General features: G+C 37.4%; 1 non-coding gene across 1 annotated transcript; it reads right to left on the bottom strand.

Annotated features, from left to right (window-relative positions):
- Positions 1-249: 249 nt before the first annotated feature.
- Trnai-uau (transfer RNA isoleucine (anticodon UAU)) lies at positions 250-434 on the bottom strand. The gene is made up of 2 exons: positions 397-434; positions 250-285 (listed from the first exon to the last, which is right to left on the bottom strand). It is a non-coding gene; the product is annotated as a tRNA-Ile (tRNA).
- Between the last annotated feature and the right edge of the window lie 6539 nt (positions 435-6973).

Here is a 6973-nt window from a genome sequence, read left to right as displayed (position 1 = left end):
TTCATAATTGCTGCTGCTGCTGCTGGCAGCTAATTGTCGGTCTCATCATCATCGGGTGAAAATGCGTGAGACTGTCACGAGAGCCTACTCTGCATACAATGGCCACGAGACAAATTTCCTCCCCCACACCACGCGAGATGTCTTCGACCCAACCAAGCCAAGGTGAATGACATCTGTCAACGCCGATCGAAATGCGACCATAATAAAGAATACAAAAATGTTACTGCAGCTGCTACAACAAAAAGTTCCTGCTCCAGGTGAGGCTCGAACTCACAACCCCGGCATCGCTCATAACAACAACATTCCGTGTTTACATCGCTTAACTTGCACTGCACACGGGTGCCGCGCGATTCGAACCCTCGCGGGTCTCTCCTCTCCACACAACGTGTACTGTCTTATAAGTACCGTGCGCTAACCAATTGCGCCACTGGAGCTGTGGATATCTCGCCCGCCAAACGCCAATGTGACTTGGGGGAGAAAAAGAAAGAGATGATGGGGGTAAATGAAAGCGGCAGATTAATACCACATTTCGCTTCAAAGCTCAGAAAGATCGGAGCAAACCACTTGACGGAATTTGTTAGTGTCGTGGGCGGAAGCAGCAAAGGGGGGGTTACCAATTAGTCATCGAAAAGTGAGATTCGCAGTTTTTTTTTGCCTCCCTTCTGCCGGCTTGGGTGGTTTCGAGGCATCCCAAAAATGTGATAATTAATCCCAACAATATGGGCGTTTTTCTGCAATTGGATATTGTTTCAATATTAATAAGAACTAATTTGTTGGTTTAGCTTCCTGTGTTTCAACTGTGTTTCAATTCAACTAATGTATTATTCGGTTTTGTCAAAGAAAACACTTCAGGCCGGTTTCGTGCTGACATAGCTCCTGAATTTTCGCAAGCGATGAAGGAAACAAAATCAGAAGTAGAAATTAGACGCTTCTGAAACACATCAGGAACGCAAATGCATAGTTTTCCATTTCAAATTCATTTTTAATATCGAATAATCAGAAACATTGATTAGTTCAGTTTGGACCTCACTAAGATTACATTAATATTTTTCTTTCAATTCATTTATATCGAAGGCTTAATCCCCGATAGCTTTACAGAGCTAATAATTGTATGATTGTGATACCTCAGTCACGACTGTGGGACTCCATACAGATCACCCATCGAATATTGTCTCCTTTTTCACTGCTTGTTTACATCGACGAATATATTTTTTTCCATTATGTTATGTAGGAGAGCGTAACTGCACTGAGAGAAATAGTTAGTAAATATAACAAATGTTTTGCTAAATGCTACCAATCAATAGACATTCTCTACCGTACTACTAAACACATATGTAAAGCAGAATCATGATTCGTAAGCCCAACATCGGCTACATTTTCCCGGCGTATTATTATTATTTCGTATTAGAATTATTTCAAAACTCTTACCTCCGTATTGCCTTATGGCAACAATAAAATTGTTTAATACGCGCTTTACTCACCAGTCGTCAGATTCAAGTTTGCTTATGTTAAGCCAGCGCTACACGATGCTACGAACACCCTCGAATGCTGGACGCTCGATGATTCGACGCATCGTGTAGTCGACTGACGAGCTACGAACCTCCAATGTCGAGTGTCGAATATTCGCGTTCGTTGTGGATTACCTTCCAACGCGAGTGACACGAGTCAAAGGATTTTTGTCATTCGTTGATTCGACACTCGATGACATCCGATACACCGCTACACGATTCGTCCGAATCTATCTTTGACAGATTGGTTTGTTTACAAGTTTTAGGTGAAGGAACTATGAAATTGATTCTTAAAGTTCAAAATATTCGGCGAAATATTGCATTTTAATAATGGTGATTTGAAGCATTTTTAATTTACAGCCCGATATCAGTACAATTGCTACGGCAGCAATTTCAATACTCGCATCATCATTCAGTTTCCTAACGTTTTTGATGGTAAATAAATTGTATATGGTATATAAATCGATCCAAATACTCGCCGATTGTTTGGACCGATTGCATTGAGTCGAACATTTACTTCACCGTGTAGCAGCACATTCGTCACAACATTTGACGATTCATCGAGTCAAATGTTTGAGTCCAGCATTCGTTGGACGAATCGTGTAGCGCCCGCATTACCGAGTAAAATATACTCACCACTGGTAGAAATGTAGGGCAGTTTGCAATATGTACAAAAAAAAATTGTACATTCTACTCATGTTTGCATTACCGAAGGTGGGAATGTTTAGGTTGATATATGAATTATCATACGATTTAATTGAACGGATAAAAGATATCAACAAAATTGCTCATCTTTAAATTTGAACAAAGATTGATAAGAGTTTTCCAGTATATGTTAATGTCCATTGCGTGATTTGGTTATTGTATAGGTTGTTTGGAACGAAGGTGGTCCGAAAAATATTTTTTTCTTCACTTTTTCCCAAAAACGACTTTTTCAAAAATTCATAACTTTTGAACCACTAAACCAATTTAGATGATCGACGTATGAAATTGAAACCAATGGGCTTGCCTATTAATAAAAGAACTCGCAAAAACGGGTTTTATTTACGTAACTATTGATCGTGACCGTTTTTTATTGTTTTCATGGCTTTGAACTAGAGGGAGCTATTTTTTTAAATTTTTTATCTTGAAGGCTGAGGATTTTTTACATAACATATCTCGGTATCAGAGATGCTTGTTTTTCGTTTTTTTTAATTGCTTTTTAAAGGCATGGAATGGAATGGCTGTATGAGAACATTTGTGTTTGTAGAAACAAAAATTATTCAATCCACTAATAATGGGAGAAAGATAAAAATGTTCAAAATGAGCCCGACGGGATTCGAACTTTGTTCGTTTGAATTATCAAGCAGCATCTATCTCGCACGTCTGTTTGGAATATAATTCTAGAGTGCTTAAAATTCGTACATATGATATGAAAGAGATTGAACCGGATAAGTTTTCCCTGGTTGCTGATTGTGTTTTAGTGAAAATATAAGTAACTAGCTGACCCGGCAAACTTCGTCCCGCCCAAAAATTATATGTATGGGAGCCCACTCGAGTTATTTAGCATTCTGTGGAGTGTCTAACCACCGTATAAACACTTATTGCACTCTAAAACCTCCATATGCCAAATTTGGTTTCATTTGATTGATTAATTCTCGAGTAATGCAGAAATTTGTGTTTCATTTGAACGCTACGGAAGACGATTCTGATGCCTCCATTTGAATAATGAGAAAATTTAGTACAGGATATAATAGTGGAACAACTAAATTAGTGAATTTTAATAACATTTTGGAAGTGAAACACTTAAAAGTTAATAGTTTTTAATGTGTTATTATTAATTTTATCCTAAAAATTTATATTAAACTATATTGTTTCTATCAATTAAAATGAAGTTCTTTATCGCTCCACAATTTGTTCTTCGACGCACAACTTCTATCTTTCCTAATTTGGTTGCAATATCGATATAAACAATTCCTGGTGGAAATTCAAGCAAAATCTTCGAAAATCACGATTTTTACCCCACTGTACATGTGATAGCCACTTAAACTTCAACTTAACGTTGAAAGGTTACATTTCTTCATCAAATCAAATCATGTCATATCTGAAATATATATTTTTTTGTGTTCTACTAGTCAAGCTCTTTCATGAAAAAAAAATATGGCGCCATCTTGGATTTGCATTTTTCATAAATAACTGCTCTCTACTAGTCAAGTTCTTTCTTTTAATACCCATATTAGCTATTCAATACAGAATTATTATACAAATTATTCAAAATTTCCGGAAATCAAAAATAAAATATTCCGGATAATCGAGTCTAAAGTTCCGGATAATCGAGTCTGACCTGTATATGCCAGTTATACGCAGCATATTTCATCCAAATGTGTATTGAATGTATGTATCTTCTTCTTGGATGGCACTTAAAAGACAACATTGTCTAATGAATTCAAATGCCGCACAATGCGAATTCATTCAACATAAAAAAATATGGACTAGAGTCGTGAAAAGGGTAAGAATATTGGCTTCAATGATGTTCAATTAGTATATTTAATTTATTAAATCAGGGCCTGACAGAGCATTCAACAATGAAACTATAAGCCCACCCAGCAAGCAGATGCTTTCCAGATTATCTATGCTGGTTTATTAACAAAAAAAAAACAATTAAAAATTTACTATTTTTTTCTATCTAGAGAAAATTTTGTATCGGGAGAATGATCTGAATTTCATATTCATTGTTTAATGTTTTTTGTTTCAAGATGGTTAGACATCACTTGCTTTTGTTTCTAATATAATACGATTGTTTTGCGTGAGCTTGAGCGTTTCTCTCCTTATAGCGACATCTAAGCTCTCTATAACGACAATCTCTTATAGCGACAATTCCCTATAACGACGGTCCCTTGCGATGTCGCTATAGAAAGCTTTCACTGTACATCTTATTTGTATATCAGGCAGATGCAGTATGTAGTACTGTAAAAGAATCGTATGCGGAGCAATTCCAAATGAAATGGACAAATGACAAAACATGAGTATTTTTGATTCGAATGAAAGTTTGTATTCCGTTTGAGTTGGAGGACATATTAATTGTCCACAGCAATTGGGAATGTTTTAACTCAAGTGTAACTTTTGAAATGGGCGTATCGATTTTAGTAAGAGAAATCTTCGATAATTTATATCTAAAAAAATATGAGTCCTACCGAAATAGTGTCTTAGAAAGAGTTTCAAAGTATTGATGTTCAAACGTGAAAAAATGTACACTGAGGAAAAAAATTCATATTTTTTTTAATTCACAAAAAGAACTTTAATTTGCAATATCTAGAAAACATATTTTTAATTTTTTTTAATTTGTTTCATATAAAACAGAAGTCATATAGAAAATTTAAAAAATGAGTCCAATATGGTAAAACTATGTTTGACGAACTTTGCGGAACATCGAATTTTTATGAATTTTCATTTCATATTCTAAATGTAGCCATTCTCAAGATATTAAAAGAAATATTTTATTGTTATACCGCCATGATCATGATTTTTTTTTTAATTAGCTTATAATTTTCCACAACGTTTCCAAAAGCATCATCATTGTAAAAATATATGTTTAGGAGTAACGTTGAAAAAAAATTGAAGACATGTGGGTTAACACAAAACGTAGCGATAATGTTTTTCAACGTAAATCCTAAACATATATATTTTACTAGCTGACCGGGCAAACTTCGTCCCGTAGAAACAAGCTCATGGGTCCAATCGCAGAACTGTTCATTGATTGATCTTCTAATCGACCTCGTTGAATTTACCTTTAACTATAAATTTCCTAGTATTTCTAACAAAACTCATCATTATAATATCAGATTATTTTCAAACACAATTTCTAATATGTTTCTCCGTTACATGGAATAAATGTTTGATACAGCAAATATGATAGAATAAAGTCAGCCCTAAATCGGACAATTCCTTCCTCGAGTTCGGCTCTTATCAACATATTCGGCGATACTTTTTAATCGTATAGATAGAAGAAGATATAGGAGTGCGTTTTATCACATTAAAATCCATTTTCAGATTCGAAAGATCAATTTCGCTAGCGCAAACATCAAATGGACTAACAGCACTTGTCACCATGTAACTGTAGAACATATGGGAATTTAATTTTCCGAATTTTCCCTTTTTCCTTCAGAGTTTTCCCAAAATTTTCAATTGTCATGTTTGGTTGGAATATTTTTGGTTGAAATATGTGTAATATTGTTATGGGATGTGTAATATTTTATGGGATTTTTATTGCACCCTAAAATCTCCACATGCCAAATTTGGTTTCATTTGCTTGATTAATTCTCGAGTTATACAGAAATTTGTGTTTCATTTCTATTTCAGCCCCACCAAAGAGAGGGGGAGGAGTATCTAACCACCATAGAACCATTTATTGCACTCTAGTACCCCCACAAGCAAAATTTGGTTCCATTTGCTTGATTGATTCCCGAGTAATGTAAAAATTTGTGTTTAATTTGTATGGCAGCCTCCTTTTAGAGAGGAGGAGGGATCTCAAACTATCACGAAAACCTTCCCCGGCCCCAAAAACCCCTACATACCAATTTTCACATTGATCGGTTCAGTAGTTTCCAAGTCCACAAGAATCAGACAGACAGACAGACAGACAGACAGACAGACAGACAGACAGACAGACAGACAGACAGACAGACAGACAGACAGACAAACAGACAGCTGCCGTGGAGTTGCCGGCCTAGAATAGCACTTCGGGTCTTGGTCCCTGTCCCTGTCGTATGAGGCGACTAATCGGGTGACAACGCGAGTAAGGGCGCGGTAAAGCCTATTGGAGATTGCACGGGGGAAATACCGTGTACAGGAGCCACGAAAGGAGTGCCAAGCACATCAGGATTGACGCCAGTAAGATCCTGATTACGACATACTGGTTACGACATAGAAAACGGACACGATACGGAAACGATTTCAACACGACGCTAAAGGCTGACAGTCGTACTATCCTGTTCCCTGAGTAAGGAAGGGTGACACCGTCCTGAAATGGCGTTTGGGCTAATAGTGCGGTTGCCCCCGTCCCGGTAATAACTTGGCAAGTCTTCGGGTACGTTCGATGCTCGTCTAGGCCCAGGCACTAGGTACTAGGCGTCAGATGTCACATTCCTGACTTGCGCTGATCTGGCTCTGAACACGGTCCCCATGAAGGACCGTGTCAACCCCTGCATGGCCTCACTGCTTGCATAGATAACCATGGGATCACTGGTAGCGACTATGTACAACGAGCGGAGATAGCGGCCCGAAGTTGGGACCCAGAAAAATATGAATAGTTGCAATAACACACCAACAAACGATGGAGAGGAGAATGTGTTCGCGAGAAGCGGACGAATGCTGAGGTCACCTGTCACTCGAGTAGCCACAACGAGTACAAGCAACACAAAACCACAAGAAGTGTTTGCCGCCCAAGCATTCCAAGGAGATCTTGGCTCCGTACAGAGCCAGTTGTT

The sequence above is a fragment of the Toxorhynchites rutilus genome, chromosome 3 (genome assembly GCF_029784135.1).
Source record: "Toxorhynchites rutilus septentrionalis strain SRP chromosome 3, ASM2978413v1, whole genome shotgun sequence".
NCBI classification, from domain to species: Eukaryota; Metazoa; Arthropoda; class Insecta; order Diptera; family Culicidae; genus Toxorhynchites; species Toxorhynchites rutilus.
The sequence above is the reverse complement of the archived record's forward strand: the minus strand, read 5'-3'. Positions and strand labels throughout refer to the sequence as shown.